Here is an 18,402-nt window from a genome sequence, read left to right on the forward strand (position 1 = left end):
CCATCTATACTGCAGCCTAAACCAATGACTCGTCATAGAGTCATCTCGGTTGTGATCAGTTTATATCTCATAAGGTTATTACAATTATATGATCTTCTGTGATCTACAACACACCATATAATCTACTTATATAGAGATAAAGGACATACATATGCAATCATGAACACAATCAGATAGGAGATTAAATAGTGAACACATGAATCATTGTATACAAGCATAAAATGTTCTTGCTTTCAGTATACAAATCCAACAATCTCCCACTTATTCTATAGCAAACTTTTAGTATACAATGTATCTAAATACTAGCTATTACAACATTATCACTTCTCCCACTTATACTGAGAGTTTCCTAAGTGGGTGGCATCAACCGCAATCCCATCCCTCGAGCATGCTTCTCGTAGGCCTTCTGCGGTAAGCTCTTTGTGAAAGGATCAGGTAAGTTCTCCAAGGTATTGATCTTCTCAACCAGCACATCTCCTCTTTGTACGATTTCTCGTATAATGTGGTACTTTCTCTCTATGTGTTTGATCGCCTTGTGGGTCCTGGGTTCCTTGGAATTTGTCACTGCACCCGAGTTATCACAATAAATTAGGGTTAAGTACCAAATACCCCCCCAACGTTGGGGCCCCTATCGCGTATAGGACCCTATAGTCATGGTAGGCGCTGTTTACTACCTCAACGTGGCTAAACCTAAGCAAACCCCCCCCTCAAATACCAAATACCCCCCTGCATTAAGTCACCGTTGGGGGGTATTTGGTACTTAATACCTGACTATAGGGTCCTATATGCGATAGGGGCCCCAACGTTGGAGGGGGGGGTTTGCTTAGGTTTAGCCATGTTGAGGTAGTAAACAGCGCCTACCCCTGACTATAGGGTCCTATACGCGATAGGGGCCCCAACGTTGGGGGGGTATCTGGTACTCCTAGGCAAATTAGGTACCACTCCTAGATCCAAGAGGTAGTTCTGAAACCATACAGCCTCTTTAGCAGCTTCGGAAGCAGCTACATACTCGGCTTCCATGGTGGAGTCTGCAATGCACTTCTGCTTTGCACTCTGCCATGATAAGGCTCCACCTCCCAAGGTAAACACATAACCAGAGGTAGATCTCTTCTCATCCCGGTCAGCCTGGAAATCCGAATCGGTATAACCCAAAGGAGTTGGACTGTCTGACTGGTAAACTAGCCTATAGTCTCGAGTCCTTTTCAGGTACTTGAGAATATGCTTTACCGCAGTCCAGTGTCCTGGTCCAGGGTTTGACTGATATCTCGCAACAATGCCAACGACATAGCAAATATCAGGTCTCGTGCATAGCATCGCATACATGAGGCTACCTACAGCGGAAACATTGGTATCTTCTGCATTTCCTCAACCTCACTAGGCGTCTAAGGACACATGTCCTTAAACACAGGAATGCCATGTCTGAAAGGTAGCAACCCTCTCTTGGCAGTTTGCATGCTAAAACGAGCAATCATAGTATCAATGTAGGACGCTTGAGATAAGCTCAACATCCTTTTCTAGCGATCACGAACAACCTTGATCCCCATGATGTACGCTGCATCTCCTAAGTCCTTCATTTGAAATTGTTCGGATAACCACTTCTTTATGTCCGATAATAGCGCCACATTGTTGCCAATGAGGAGGATATCATCTACATAAAGTGCAAGGAAAACCATGTCACCATTGGCATCTAAACGGTACACGTAACTTTCATTCTCGCAACGAGTAAATCCATAGGATTTAATGACCTCGTCAAAATGTTTGTTCCATGACCTCGAAGCTTGCTTAAGTCCATAAATGGACTTTTTTAGCATCCATACAAGATGCTCTTCGCCCTTCTTCACAAACCCTTCGGGTTGCTGCATATAGATTTCCCTTCCTTCTTCAAGGAAACCGTTTAAGAAAGCGGTCTTGACATCCATTTGCCAAACCTCAAGGTTCATGTGGGCTGCTATGGCAAGGAGTATTCGGATGGACTTAAGCATGGAAACCAGCGAAAAGGTCTCATCGTAATCTATACCCTGTTCTTGGGTATAACCTTTCTCCACTAGTCTAGCTTTAAAAGCTGCGACTTCACCATCCGAATCTCTCTTTCTTTTGTACACCCACCTACTACCTATGGCCAAAAAGCCATCTGGTAATTCAGTTTTCTCGTATACCTCCATAGGAGTCATGGATTCTATTTCAGAAACCATGGCGTCGTACCAAGAATCCGTATCTAAATCTTTCATCGCTTGTCTAAAGTTGTCAGGTCGATATCCTTTTGTTTATTAACAGGGAGAAGATCCGAAGATTCTCCCAAGAATATAAATCGATCGGGTTGGACGATAACCCTCCCACTACAACGAAGCGGTGGTGGTACAGCTGTGACAATGGTTTGTGCAGTGTCATGTGATGCATTCTCTTGCACACTTGGCTGGGGTGATGGAATCGCCTGTCCATTACCTTCGATTTCTTGAAGAACGATCTCGGACTTAAACTTATATTTATCTATATAATCATGTTCCAAGAATCGTGCGTTGGTGCTAACAACTACTTTCTGATACTTAGGATTATAGAAATAACCACCTTTCGTTCCTTTTGGATATCCTACAAACAACATTACTTCGCATCTAGGCTCCAGTTTCTTCGCTTCCTTGTCTAGCACGTATGCAGGACAACCCCATTTGTTTATATGGTTCAAACTGGGCTGACGCCTGATTTATGCTTAATTATTCTAAATTTTGGGGTTTGCATGAGCTTATTTTAAGATAATCTTCAAACTAGCGTTGCCTCCGAGCTTTGCGAACGTCCATGACGTTTTCCATGTTTCTCAACTGAGAAAGTACGTGTTTGATCCAAAACACTTCATACATCAAGAAGAAGTGTCCCTGGAACCAGATTTGAGCTATGAAGAGAGACCTGATGCTATTCTGGACCGGAAGATCCAACAAATGAGGAACGAGTCGATTCCTTTGGTGAAAATCCAATGGAGACACCACGGTCAAGAAGAATCAACATGGGAACTTGAAGAGAAGATGAAAGAGAAGTACCCAGAGCTTTTTCCCGAAGGTGAACAACTCAAATTTCGGGACGAAATTTTTTTTTAAGGGGGGTAGGATGTAACACCCCGTACTTTTCCTTAATGAGAAATAGTGTCTTAACACTAATGAGAGTACTGAGATGTCGAGATACGAGATTTTTTTTTTATGAGCAGATAAGACAGATTGTCTTTAAATAGAGTTATGAGGGAATAAACCAATGATAGAGTTAGAGTGAAGAGATTTGAGAAGTGAGTTGAGATAGAAATGCTAATTGAATCGAGCAGAGATTTTATTTTATTTCCAACTACCGGGAATAGAGTTACCGGATACCGAATTATCAGAGTTTGACTGTCCTATTAAGAAAATAGGAATAATGAGTTGCAAATAGAGTCGAGAAAGAAAGAGTGAGAAACCTCGATGAAAAGAGTCGGTCTGAGAGATGTCTAGTTTGTTTGTGTTTGCCGACTGCTTGATGTGATGTTATGTGAATTTACGTGACTGATTGATTATGTGATTTTTGGTTACGTGTGTCATTATGACCAAGTTACTATGATTTTTATTTGAGACTTTAGCACTTGGAATTTTGATTAAGTTTCCAAAGCAAGTGCGGTTTATTTTTACCGAGAAATCGAATGATGCCGGTTTATAGAAATTTTTCCAAGCATAATATTTTTTTTTTTAATTATTTTTTCCTATGAGAAGGAATATTATAATTGAGTGAGTGCACTAATATTAGTGCTATAATTATTTTATTTGATCACATGAATAATTATGCTATGGCATTATATTATTCAGTAACATTTCCATAATTATTATGGTTATTATTCAATCACCCTTCTCACACTATTATTTTAATTTCTTAAGCATGTGACTAAATACCACAAATTGCCAAGTGTAGAGATTGAGAGAGTGTAGAGATTAGAGAGAGAGATCAAGGCATTAAATGCCATATATTCTCAAAGATTTCCAAATATTCCTTAAGATTACAAATCTTTCTTTAAGATTTCCAAATCTTCACAAATCTTGCAAGGCAATTCTCTCTCTCCCTCCACCTATTTTCGGCCATCACCTTCTCTCCCTCATCTCTCACTTTCCACCATTGTCAACCATAGATGAGACCTCCGAAGCTTCACAAAATTATGCCAAACACATAAATCTCCATCAAAATCTTACCTAAACACCTACTATCAACTTGAATTCAAGAGAATCCTTGAAGAAGGGCTTCAAAGTTAGAGTGAGAAAGTGTGAGTCTTGGTAAGAAATTTGGGTAAGTGACCATGTATTCCATAAATCTTGCTTGAATGATGTTGTATGTGAGTATTCTTGAAAGATTGAAGCAAGAAAATCACCCCCTTCCTTTTTCTAAAATTTTCGAAAATTTGGGTCTTCAACCCTTCAAAAAAATTTCTTTTTCTTTTCTTGAATTGGGGTGAAAAATGAGATCTATGTGATGTTTGGTGATGATTGATGTGTGTTGTGAAATATATGCTTTGAGATGTGAAAGTTCGATGGAGTTTAGTTTACCCAAAATTGGGAACTTTTGAGTTGATGGTTAAAATGATGAATAGATTATGAAGATGAGTCCATGAGATGTATATGATGATGATTGATGGAGTAAATTGAGTATATGACGTCAATTGATGAATTTGAGGTGAGTTAGTTTAATAAAATTAGGGATATGTGTATCTATGCTCTAATTTGTAAATTGATGGTTTATATGTGAGATTAATTGGTTAAGATTGATGGATCTATGAATGGATTAAAGATTCATGTGTGTTTATAAAATTACAAAGAGTTTAGTTTAATAAAAATTAGGACTTTCTTGTCTATGTGTTTATTAAGTGAATTGGCTTAAGATATATGTAATTGAGCATGAAATTAGTGTCTAATTATGTTTGATTAAGTCTTTTGTTGGCTAAGTAAAATTTTGACTTAGTTTAGTTTATATGAGTTTTTGAGTTCTCATACGATGTGAGGTTGATGCTTGGTAAAATGAGGTCTAATTGCTTTATGACTATTATGTGAACGTTTGTCATGTTTTATTAAGAGTTTTATGTTGATACATGAGTTTTCATTAGAGTTTAGTTTACATGATAAAAAGGGAATCTATATGTGTATGATGAGTAATATGATGAATGAGATCATGTTTGAGTATTTGAGTAATTTTGAGCATGAAAATGAAAAGAGAATTGAATTGATGCATTCGTTGAAACGTTTTCCTTGAGATTTGAGTTTATGATGTAAGAGGAGAGTCGAGATTTAGTATGATGAGTTTTATGTTGTACTTGAATGTTTTTGAATTCTATAAGTGTTTAAAATGAGCTTTGATGAGTTTTCTTTGAAGGAATGTTGAGTTGAGCATTTAAAGATTTGAGATGAGATTTTGAGGAATTTCGTAGGCCTACTGACCTACTGTGATCGACGGTTTGTCGATGTCTAATATCTTTGAAAAGTTTATATCAAGTCCCTACATCAGTCTTGAGCACACCGGTAAAATTTTAAGTCATTTGGACTTCGTTTACTATTTTTATAAAATAGAAAACCAAAACTTACGTTCTGCCGAATTATTCGGTGAGTAGCCAATATAGTCACCTTTTCCAGTATCTTACCATAATGTTTTGGAACCCAAATTTTTATTGTTGAGACATGAGTGTCTTAGCTAAGTTTCCACCAAATTTCAGACCTTTGTGGCAATGTTTACTATTTTTCAAAAATCAAAGTTTTCGATTGCTCAAAACTGCCGAATATGGTAGACTGTAGTAAAATAGTCATATCTCCTAAACTACTTGGAGTTTTTGATCTTACTTTTTTTTAAATGAAACTAGACTCAAAGAGGTTTCATTTGGTATGAATTACGACTCCAGTGGAGTTCTGTACCGAGTCTGGTGAGGTTTTGAAGTCGAGTCAGTGCAGAGTGAAGGTTGTTTTTGACTTGTCTATGTGTGAATTTTATATGCTTATGTGTTTATGCTTGTTTATGTGCTTGAATGCTATGAGTATGATCCGAGTTGGGAGTTAAGTCGAGAGTAGGACGTGTGAATCCTTAGAAGTTGAGTATACCTAGGGATTGAGTTTTAATGGGTAAATAGACGTTGAGTGAAAAGTTATAGTTTGAGATGAGATTGGATTTAGTAATTGAGTTTTTGACTAAGGTTTGTTTTATCACATGAACCTTCGATGACGATGATGATGATATATGAAGGCTCGACGAAGAAGTAAGTCGCCTGATTTCTTTCCAGGATTAGCGAAGGACTTCAGGTGGGCAATATTTTGAATATACGTATATCGTATGAGCTTTCTAAAATGATTTAATGATGTTATGAGCTTATCAAATGATTTGAGATAAATGATGTTTGAGAACTGTTTGACTTGCCAATTTTTGATGTTGAGCTTGTATGTTACCCTCTACTGATGAGACGAATTCGGTCCTGCCACAAGCGGGATTTTGTGCACAGAGGTGACTGTGAGTCGTCTTCGGGTCGGCCGGTCACGGTACTTGAGAGGGAGGCCTACTTCTCAGTACCTTTCATGATGATGAGTTGTAGATGTGGTACATGCATGATGAGTACTTTGATAGCGCTATCGTTTCTTTATGATATCATGATTATGAAAACTGCATGCACAGATTCATTTACGTTAACTTTATTTCTGTGTGTTGCTGAGATGTGGCAAGTTTCAAACCTATAGCTCTAAGAGCACCTTTCTTGTTTTTCGGCTTTTGCCCACTGAGTATTATGTACTCACGCCCTGCATGTATTTCTAAATGTGCAGGCTAAGCAAGGAGCGAGATTGGTCTGGTGCTGGTGGGGGATTGTTAGATGATGTATTTACTTTATCGTATTTCCTTTTTAGCGATAAAGTCTTGATGTGGAGTTACTTTGATTTTGAATCAAGCAATTTACTCGCGGTTATATGTCTTTATACATATAATCGATTCGCCTTTTGTTGCGATACTCTGCATATTATTCTTCCTTATGAAAAATGAGCTATACCTGTTTTGTTTTTGTTCGTGAAATTCCTAATAATTAAAAAGTTATAACGACGTTGACGTTTTTACCCTTGGGTTCATTTATGACGATTTCCTTAACACCTTTTGATGCGAGCTTCCGCTTGATGTTTGACCTATTCATCTTATCTTTTATTCTTTTAAAAATAGTCGTATCGATACTCGTACCCCGCTATTACTAGCGTCGGGAATCGGGCTGCGACAGTTTCGCTTGTCGTTTAGCTCTCTGTTGTCCCATCGGTCGCATTCGAGCTCCAGTATCCGTAGAAGATGGACTGTCTGCTTCAGAATTTTTGGCTTTTTCTGAGTATTCTGTGGCATTTGTTGAGGAGTCCATTTCTCGCAAGTTTGGATGATCTTCCATACATGCAAGAACCTGAAGTCCTTGTTCTTTGGATCATCGTTTCTGCATGCTCTTTTTGCCGCCTCCAGTACATCATCGTCGTCTTGTCCGCTCGCCCGATTGCTCCAAAAATTATTGTAGATGCATGCCCATTTATTAAGATCTGGATTCATTTTATAATAATGATTTTTTACCTGCGAGTAACTTCGCGCAACAGTATCCTCTGGCTTCCACTCATTGTAGTAGGCAGCAATTTCTCCCAAAAATCCTTTCTCTTTTATTGATTGCCAATAATGGAGTCGGTGCTGGTGTTGTACCAAGCTTGTACAAGAAGGATATCTTCATCAGGTTTCCAAATCGTCTTTGTCTCCTTTGACTTTGCAGTAGATTTAACAACTTCCTCGACACCATCATCGTCATCATCAGCAAGGGGAATTTGTGAAGAATGTTGAGGAAACTGGGAGCTAGTTTGTTGAGATTGGTTTGGTGGAGGCATGAAATAGTTAAAAGGAATGTTGGATGGAAATTGTGGCGGGAAATTTGTTCCAGTAGGAGAGTTGAATGGAAATTGTTGAGGATAAATCGGACCACCAGGAGAATTGAATGGAAATTGTGGAGGAAAATTCGAACCGCCGGGAGAGTTGAATGGAAATTGTTGAGAAAAATTCGAACACATTTGATAATTGTTTGGAAATTGTTGTTGAGGGTAAGACATGTGATGATATTGCGAATTTGAAAAATAACTTTGAAAATATTGGGAGCTTGAATTACTGGAGTCAGAATTTTGAGAGCTTGAATCTGCCATTTTACTTGTAGAGAAAACAAAGACAAGAAGATAGAAATATTGGGAAGATGTGTAAAGAATGAAAAATGAAGTGAAGTATATATAGAAAATTTTAAGAATTTTACCGCTATTATGAAAATTAGCCGTTAGATATAAAATTTAGCCGTTTTTTTTCTTCATATAGCCGTTGGTATTTTACTCATCAAATGGATTTATTTTATAAGCTTGAAGCATGAAATACAAAGTTAGCAAAAAAACAAAAAAAAAGGAGAGTCTGTGACCGAAAAAATGAATCAAAGGAAAACAAGATAAAGTGGCACGCTTTCCAAAGCCAAAAAGTTGACAATAAAGTAAATAAAAAAAAACTTGAAATGCTTGCTTTGTCACTTTTTCGGTCCCACCTGGCAGTTAGAAACTGGGTGCATATTTGCACCTGATTTCTTGGTTTTAATTTGGAAACCAGTTTCTAAATTCTCCAATGGTAGTTCTTAAATTTAGAAACTAGAAATATTCACCATTGGAGGCACCCTTAAGCAAATAATAAGCACAATAATACGAAAAAGATAAAACAAGTCTTAATTAATTGAATTAAATAAAGTCAAAAAACCATCATCTAGCCACACATAGACGTATGAACTAGCAATGAAGAATCAAGGGTAGAATAAATTATCTAACAATAAAACCCATAAATCTATGATAAATTTCAGTTCTTGCTTCTAATCTTCAAGTATGTTGTCTCTTCAAGTTCTCCAAGTGTGAATATAGGCAAAGGTAAGGGCTAGCGTCTTTTTTATGAAACTGTAAATGTGTATTACTAGGCCTGGGTGTCAGATACTAAAGAAAACAAATGAAAATTGATTTTCAGGCAGAAAAATATCAAAACGCGATCAAACCCAGTGAACACGTAGCCCGAGACGCAAATGCGCATCCAAAACAGCAAGAAACACAGCACCATGTGGCCCTGGCAAGCTGCCATGCGTCTAGGCCACATGCATTTTCCAATTTTGTACAGTAATTTTGTTTCGCCTTGTTCTCCCTCATCCGAGATCCGAATTTTGATCCGTTTGCACTCATGAACTCATATCGAGATGAACTTCAACTTTAATTAGATTATTTTATCAAATTAATTAAGCTTCTATATTCTTGAAATTTCACTCAAACAACAAGAAAGTAACACGTTCTCGATAATAAACCAATATTAATTAAATAGCAGCTATATATAAAAAGGAAAAGAAGACCTAAAAGAACCCTTGAAAGCATAGAAGAGCAGACTAAGGGTCGAGCCTCATTAAAATCGTTTTAAGAATAACCTAATAGGAAAACCCTTAAAAAAGAAAAAAAGTACTCGTCTGCAAAGAATTCGAAAACAACACAACACGAAAAATAAAGGATGACACCAGTGTAAGCTCTGGACTAACCATTGCCCACACTGAGTCACCCGGTACAACAAAACCAGCACACGAATGATAGAACCACTGACGGACTCCAGCCTGACCATCGCGTGAAGCAGCTCTAAACGTCCTCGGACCAACAGACCGAAGAACCCCACAAAGTGAAAAATACAAAGACTCGCAAACCAGAAGCTCGGCGCGCAAGCCCCGCGCATCAAGCTCAATCAAAGCCACAAGTCCAGCGCGCAAGCAAAGCACTTGACGTCGATAATCATGGTCCTCAGACACACGATCATCGCGGATCCACCAATGGGACCCGACCTGCCCAACACCATCGTCGAGCGCACCCGTGAGCTGAAAAAAAGGTGTGGGAGACTCCCCAAAAATCCTCACCAAAGAAAATCCCAGTGATATAGCAGCTAACCCTCACAAGTAATCCACAATATACACTCAAATACACCATCAAACATATAAAATCATCACAACTAAGCCTAAAATATAACACATCAAGAGACAAAATTGCATGTTTATCAACTCCCCAAACATGAATTATTGTTCGTCCTTGGACAAAACAAAGATGAGACACTAATAAATCATTAAGAATGTGCAGAATTTTTTAAAATCACAAACATGCATTTGGGCAAAAAAAAAATTCAAAATCATGTTCAATAGAAAGTCATATGGGTATTTTACCTGCAGCAGAGGCATTCGACAAGGAGATCCTCTATCACCGATTATTTTTGGGATTGCTGAAGACGTGCTCAGTAGAGTGTTGACTGCCGTGGCGGATGCGGGTTTCATTGCTCGGATGCATATGTCCAGATCCAGCCTCTTTGTCTCCCATCTTCTTTTATGCGGACGATTTCCTTCTTTTTTTCCAGGCTACTAAGCGGAGCTGTATTATGGTGGAGTCGATTCTCCGTATTTATGCGGAGGTTTCTGGACAGCGTTGCAGTAAAGAGAAATCAACCATCTATTTTGGCAAGGGTGTGAATACTCGGACTCAACGGGGTTTGCAGCGGTTGCTTGGTTTCTCCACTGCCACTCTTCCTTTTGTCTACCTTCGTGTTCCTCTGTTCCCAAGGAAAGCGAAGGCTCGACATCTTGAGTAGATCAGGGACTGAATTCTTGCTAACTTTCTATGTTGGCAAGGTTTGCAGCTCTCTATGGTTGGTCGTGTTTTTTTGGTGTCTTCGGTGGTTTAGAGTGCGGCGATTCATTTTATGTTTGTTTATCAATGGCTGAAAAATATGTTGATGCAACTGGACAGAGCTTATCGATCCTTTATCTGGACTGGTGAAACTTCCTCAAAACCATCTTCTTCGGTGGCCTGGAATAGGGTTTGCACGGTTAAAGCTCAAGGTGGTCTGGGAGTTAAGTCGTTCATTCATATCAATGAAAGCTTTCGTTTAGGTTGGCAAATTATCAAAGCTCCATCGCTTGATTTTAGTTTGATGCATCATCGTTATCTAAACTTTTGCCTTAGGAGTGATTCTCCTTGGTTTAGATCCTCAATTTGGATGGAAGTCCGCGAGGCGGTGAGTTGCTTGGTGGAGGATTCTCATTGTGTAGTTGCGCATGGTAGTGCCATTTATTTCTTGCGCGATAATTGATTGGGTTATAGGATTGTTGTAGCACCCCGATTTTTCATAAGAATAATATTAGATTATTTTCTAGAATATTTGAAGGAATTTAGGATTTATTTTACCTAAAACTCTATTTAGAATTTATGGATTATATATATATATATATATATATATATAATTACCTATTCTTATAAAAAATTCTTATATAAATATGTATATATAACACTACGTATATATATAACTATACTAAATAAATAAGCTTTATTTAATATATATATATATATATATATGTGTGTGTGTGTGTGTGTAATAGTACATATGTAAATAAATATATATGTATAGACGTATAACATATATATATATATAAATAGTTAACTAATGAAAATAGGTTGATTACATATATAGACACACGTGCCTACCTTATATATAAAAATTAAAATAAGATGTAAGAGTAAATAGTTAAATTATTATGCAAAGGAAAATGCATGCATGGAAAAAAAAGAGATACGTGGCTTAATATTAAGTGATTAACTAAGCATACCTATACCTATTGTAGTGGTATGTGATTTATGCTTAAATTGCTCTATTTTTAAGGGTTTGTATGTGCGTATTTTAAGATAATCTTCTGGAAATTGGTGCATTTTATGGTGTATTTTATGCTTTGCAGGAGATTTAGGCTTTCGAGATGGAAGAATGCAATTTTGGAGAATTTTGGAGGAATTTGGCGTTTTCTAGGCGTTCTGGTCTCCAGAGCTGTCGCAGCCCGATTCCCGACACTAGTGATAGTGGGGTACGAGTATCGATACGACTATTTTTAAAAGAATAAAAGATAAGAAGAATAGGTCGAACATCAAGCGGAAGCTCGCATCAAAAGGTGTTAAAGAAATCATTATAAATGAACCCAAGGGTAAAATCGTCAATGTCGTTATAACTTTTTAATTATCAGGAATTTCACGAACAAAAACAAAACGGGTATCGCTCATTTTTCGTAAGGAATCATAATATGCAGAGTATCGCAGTAAAAGGCGAACCGATTATATGTATGAAGACATATAACCGTGAGTACATTGCTTAACTTCAAAAGAAAATTAAAGTATATCAATCATCAAGACTTTATCGTCAAAATGGAAATACGATAAAGTAAATACATCCTCCAACATTTCCCCGCCAGCACCAGACCAATCTCGCTCCTCGCTTAGTCTGCACATTTAGAAATACATGCAGGGCGTGAGTATATAATACTCAGTGGGCAAACGCCGAAAAACAAGAAAGGTGCTCTTAGAGCTATAAATTGATCTTGCCACAGTTTTAAGCAAATCACAGGGATTTTAGTATAAATAAACCTGTGAAAGCTGAATCTCAAACATATGCATCATAAATATTCAAATGAACGATTGCGCAATCAAAATACTCAACATGTAAGTACCACATCTACAATTTATCACCAAAGGTACCGAGAAGTAGGCCTCCCTCTCGAGTACCGTGACCGGCCGACCCGAAGACGGCTCACAGTCACCTCTGTGCACAAAATCCCGCTTGTGGCAGGACCGAATTCGTCTCATCAGTAGAGGGTAACATACAAGCTCAACATCAAAAATTGGCAAGTCAAACAGTTCTCAAATATCATTTATCTCAAATAATTTGATAAACTCATAACATCATCAAATCATTTTAGAAAGCTCATACGTTATATGTATACTCAAAATATTGCCCACCTGAAGACCTTACTCAAAAACTCCCGTCAAAGCGGAGTTACTTACTTCCTTGCTCTGCTCGTGTCTTCAGGGATCATCGTCATCATTGAAGGTTCATGTCATAAAATGAATCTCGATTAGAACTCAACGACAAAAACTCATGCCTTAACTCATGCTCTATCTTATATTCTATCTCTTAATCGACTCTACATAAACTTCTTCACTCATTTCAAATCCTTAAGTCCAAGGATAGGTTTCAAGAAAATCATGGTTCTAAGTCTCGATTTATCTCTCATATAAGACTCGTCTAATCTCATTAAAACACTTAGGCAACATAAACACATAAGGCACATAAGAAAATACAATCAAACATCAACAAATCAGGTCCTGTTTTCCCACTGACTCAACTTCAAAATTTAACACGTTCTGACTCCGACATCTCCTGGACTCCAGACTCATACCAAAAGAAAGGTATTTGAGTCTCGTTTCATTTAAAAAAAGGTAGAGTCAGAAACTCCAAGTGGTTTGGGAGATATGGCGTTTTTACCACGGTCTACCATATTCGGCAGTTTTGAGCAATCGGAAACATTGATTTTTGAAAAATAGTAAACGTTGTCAAACTGAGCTCAAATTTGGTGGATATCTATCCCATACAGTAAGGTTGATACCATAAAAATTTGGAAAGCTAGATCATACAGGAAGCTACTGAAATGAATGACTTTGTCCCCTGTTCTCTGAAATTCCCGGTAGAAATGTGCAGATTTGGTTTTGCATTTTATAAAAATAGTAAATCAAGTCCAAATGACTTGAAATTGTACCGGTATGCTTAAGACTCATGTAGGGACGTTCTGTAAAATTTTCAAAGCCATTAGACATCGACAACCCGTCGATCACAGTAGGTCAGTAGCCTACGAAAAATCACCAAAAACTCATCTCAAACTCTTAAATGCTCAATTCAACATTCCTTCAAAGAAAACCAATCAAAGTTCATTTTAAACACATATAACACTCAAAAACATTCAAAAACATTTAAAATACTCATCATACTCAAATTAACTCTCCTCTTTTACATCTTAACTCAAATCTCAAGGAAAACGTTTCTACAACGTATCAAGTAAATCCTCTTCTCAATTTCATGCTTAAAAACACTCAATTATTCAAAATGACCTCATACTTCATATAACTCATTTTATACACATCAATCCCCTATAATCATACCAACCAAACTTTAATAAAAACTCATATATTCACATAAACTCTCAACAAAAACATGGCAACTTCACAAAATGATCATAAATCAATTTGACCTCATTTTATCATTCGTTAACCCCACATCATATGAGAACTCAAAAACTCCTTCAAACTAAACTAAGTCCAAATTTTACTTAGCTTACATTAGACTTAATCAAACATATTAAAACACTAATATCATGCTCAAAAGCATATATCTTAAGCTAAATCACTTAATAGACACATAGACAAGAAAGTCCTAATTTTTACCAAACTAAACTCTTTGAAATTTTATAAACTCACATGGATCTTTAATCTCATCATATATCTATCAATTTTAGTCATTTAAACTCACATATACTCCATCCATTTACAAATTAGAGCATAGATACACATAGCCCTAATTTTAGTAAACTAACTCATATCAAAATCATCATTTGACATCATATACTCAATTTACTCCATCAATCATCATCATATACATCTCATGGACTCATATACATCATCAATCCATCACCTTGATCATCAACTCAAAAATTCCCAAATTGGGGTAAACTAACTCAACCAAATTTTTACATCACAAGGCATAGCTTTTCAAAACACACACAAATCATTACCAAACATCACATAGATCATTTTTCTCACTTCTATTCAAGGAAAGAAGAAGAAAATTTTTTGAAGGGTAGAACACCCAAATTTTTGAAAATCTTGAAGAATAAAAGAGGGGGTGATTTTCTTGCTTCAATCCTTCAAATATACTCATATATATCATCATACAAGTTTAATCTATGAATATAGAGATCACTTACTCAAGTTTTTCACCAACAAACAAACTTTCTCTCACTAGTCTTGAAGCCAATCTTCAAGGATTTCCTTGGATTCAAGTTGATAGGAGGTGTTTAGGTGGAATTTTGTTGGTGATTTATGTGTTTGGCATATTTTGGTGAAGCTTCGGAGGTCTCTCCAATGGTTGACAATGGAGGAATTATGAGAGAGAAAAGAGAGAGAGAGGTGGCCGATTGGTGAGGATGAAGGAGAGAGAGAGTTGCTTGAGAGATATGAATGGATTTGCAAGATTTAGATGATCTTATAGAGATTTTGCAAATCTTAAAGAATATTGGCAATTAATGCCTTTGATCTCTCTCTCACTCTAATCTCTCTCTAATCTCTACACTATCAATCCTTACTCTCTCCATAATATACTCTCAACTCTCTACTCTCTCAATTCTATACTTAGCAAAATTTAGGCATATAACATATGGTAGAGAGAATTAAAATAAAGTGTGAGAAGGGTGATTAAATAATCACAAAAACTATGGAAATATTACTCATTAATAAAGTACCATAGTATAATTATTCATGTGACCCAAAATAAAATAATTATAGCACTAATATTAGTGCACTCACTCAATTATAATATTCCTCATCATAGGAAAAATAATTTAAAAATATTATGCTTGGAAAAATTTCCATAAACCGGCATCATTCGATTTCTCGGTAAAAATAAACCGCACTTGCTTTGGAAACTTAATCAAAATTCCAAGTGCTAAAGTCTCAAATAAAAATCACAATAATTTGGTCATAATGACACACGTAACAGAAATCACATAATCAATCAGTCACGTAATTTCACATAACATCACATCAAAGCAGTCGGCAAACACAAACAGACTAAACGTCTCTCTCTAACCGACTATTTTCATCAAGGTTCTCACTCTTTCTTTCTCGACTCTATTTCCAACTCATTATTCCTATTTTGTTAATAGGACAGTCAATCTCTGATATCTCAGTATCCGGTATCTCTATTCCCGGTAGTTGGAAATAAAATAAAATCTCAGCTCAATTCAATCAGCATCTCTATCTCAACTCATTTCTCAAATCTCATCACTCTAATTCCATCGTCGGTTTATTCACTCGTATTTCTATTTAAAAGACAATCAGTCTTATTTGGTCATAAAAAAAAATAGTCTTGTAATTCGACATCTCAGTACTCTCAATAGTGTTAAGACACTATCTCACAACATAGGAAAAGTACGGGGTGTTACATCCTACCCCCCTTAAAAAAAATTTCGTCCCGAAATTTGAGTTATTCTTCTTCGGGAAAAAGCTCTGGGTACTTCTCTTTCATCTTCTCTTCAAGTTCCTATGTTGATTCTTCTTGACTGTGAGGTCTCCTTTGGATTTTTACTAAGGAATCGTCTTGTTCCTCAATTGTTGGATCTTCTGGTCCAGCATAGCATCAGGTCTCTCTTCATAGCTCGAATCTGGTTCCAGGGACACTTCTTCTTGACAGATGACGTGTTTTGGATCAAACACGAACTTTCTCAATTGAGAAACATGGAAAACGTCATGGACGTTCGCGAAGCTCAGAGGCAACGCTAGCTTATAGGCTACATGGCCTATTTACTCTAATACATCATAAGGTCCTATATATCTCGGTTTGAGTTCTTGTTAACTCGAAAATAACATGCTCCCCGAGATAGGGAAAAACCTACACAAACATCATTTCTAACGTCAAAAGAATCTATCAGTGATTACTCAATTGTTGAGTTTTCTTTTCTCGATTTTGCTAATCGATTGCCATAACTCATGGCTAAGTGGTCTCACTTCTATTGTGGAAGTCTTTAATAGGTATAATTGTATAAGGTTGCCAAAGTGGCGCCTTCATGTGTTAACACGTCAAACATCTTTCTACGGAAGATGCCCTCTCTCGCTTCTTATTCTCCTATCAAAGCGTCGTTTCAGTTTTGGCACATTTTTATACTTTTCGCATGTGCGGTGTAAGGGGTATCATGAGCTTCTCTCGAAATTTCGTTTCTCAGCTCTTCTTTATCAGGCACACACAGTCGCTCTCTTAAAACTAAAATGGCATTATCTGTCGCCTCTTGATAATTCTCTATTTTCTCGATTCGAATCTTCATTCGCAATCTTTCCATCTTCTCATCCTCTCTCTGAGCTGTGACTATTCTCGATCGTAAGTCAGGTGTCATGCTCAGTGCAGAAATTATTATTTCTATCGTTTGTGGTGGTATTACTACCTCCTAATTCATCTTCTCGAATTCCCTGATTAGGTTCACTTCTCGAGTAAGGAGAAATCCTAACTCTCCCTGATTCTTTCTGCTTAACGCGTTGGTTACAACGTTAGCTTTTCCAGGGTGATAATTTATTCCACAATCGTAGTCCTTCATCAACTTTAGCTATCTTCTTCGTCGTATGTTCAGATCTTTTTGCTCAAAGAAATATTTGAGACTCACATGATCGGTGTATATCTCACGTCGTGCTACGTAGAGACGGTGTCTCCAAATCTTCAAAGCATGCACTACGGTTGCTAATTCTAAATCATGCGTTAGATAACTCATCTCGTATGGTCTCAGTTGTCGTGAAGCATGCGCTATACTTTTCACTCTTGCATCAGTGCACATCTTGGACCATTTTACGATGCATCAGTATAAACTGCATACTCTTGATCCGCTGGGGCAAAAGTAAGCCTCTTCTGTAGCTTTTGAAAACTTCGCTCGCATTCGTCCGTCCAAAAGATCTTAACTTCTTTCTTTAGCAGGTGCGTCAATGGCTTAGCGATTTTTGAAAAGCCCTCAATAAAACGTCGATAGTATCCTGCTAATCCCAGAAAACTATGACTCTCGTGCATTGTGGTTGGCGATCTCCACTCATGTATCGCTTGGACTTTCGCTGGGTCCACTTTAATTCCTTTCGCAGAAACAATATGGGCGAGAAAATTGATTTGTTTAAGCCAAAACTCGCATTTGCTAAACTTCGCATACAGCTTTTCCACTCGTAATCTTTCCAACACGATCCTCAAATGCTCTTCGTGTTCTCGTTTACTCTTCGAGTAAATCAGGATATCGTCTATGAAGACTAACACGAACTTGTCTAGGTATTCGCGAAAAACGCGGTTCATGTGATCCATGAATATTGCCGGAGCATTTGTCAAACCGAAAGACATATCTTCCAAACATCATTGAGTTTATAGTAATGCTATATTGCATATGCGATGCCGTCTTCAAACTTTGAAAAAAAGTGCTCGTTCCTTGTAGTTGATCGAACAGATCATCGATCCGGGGTAACAGATATTTATTCTTTAACGTCACTTTGTTCAACTTTCGATAATCGAAACACAACCTCAAGCTTCCATCCTTCTTTTAACAAAAAGAACTGGTGCTCCCCACGGAAAAACACTAGGTCGAAAGGAACTCATATCTAGAAGTTCTTGGAGTTGCAGCTTTAACTCTTGTAACTTAGCAGGGGTCATTCTGTACGACGCTTTCGACGTCGGTGCCGTGCCAGGCTCTAAATCGATCGTAAACTCAAGCTGTCGGTCTGGGGAAAT

At 37.3% G+C, this 18,402-nt stretch overlaps 1 long non-coding RNA gene across 1 annotated transcript; it reads right to left on the reverse strand.

Annotated features, from left to right (window-relative positions):
• Positions 1-11,975: 11,975 nt before the first annotated feature.
• LOC130986928 (uncharacterized) lies at positions 11,976-15,257 on the reverse strand. The gene is made up of 3 exons (XR_009089492.1): positions 14,864-15,257; positions 12,846-12,909; positions 11,976-12,330 (listed from the first exon to the last, which is right to left on the reverse strand). It is a non-coding gene; the product is annotated as an uncharacterized LOC130986928 (long non-coding RNA).
• Between the last annotated feature and the right edge of the window lie 3,145 nt (positions 15,258-18,402).

Source organism: Salvia miltiorrhiza, chromosome 5 (genome assembly GCF_028751815.1).
Source record: "Salvia miltiorrhiza cultivar Shanhuang (shh) chromosome 5, IMPLAD_Smil_shh, whole genome shotgun sequence".
In the NCBI taxonomy this organism is placed as follows: Eukaryota; Viridiplantae; Streptophyta; class Magnoliopsida; order Lamiales; family Lamiaceae; genus Salvia; species Salvia miltiorrhiza.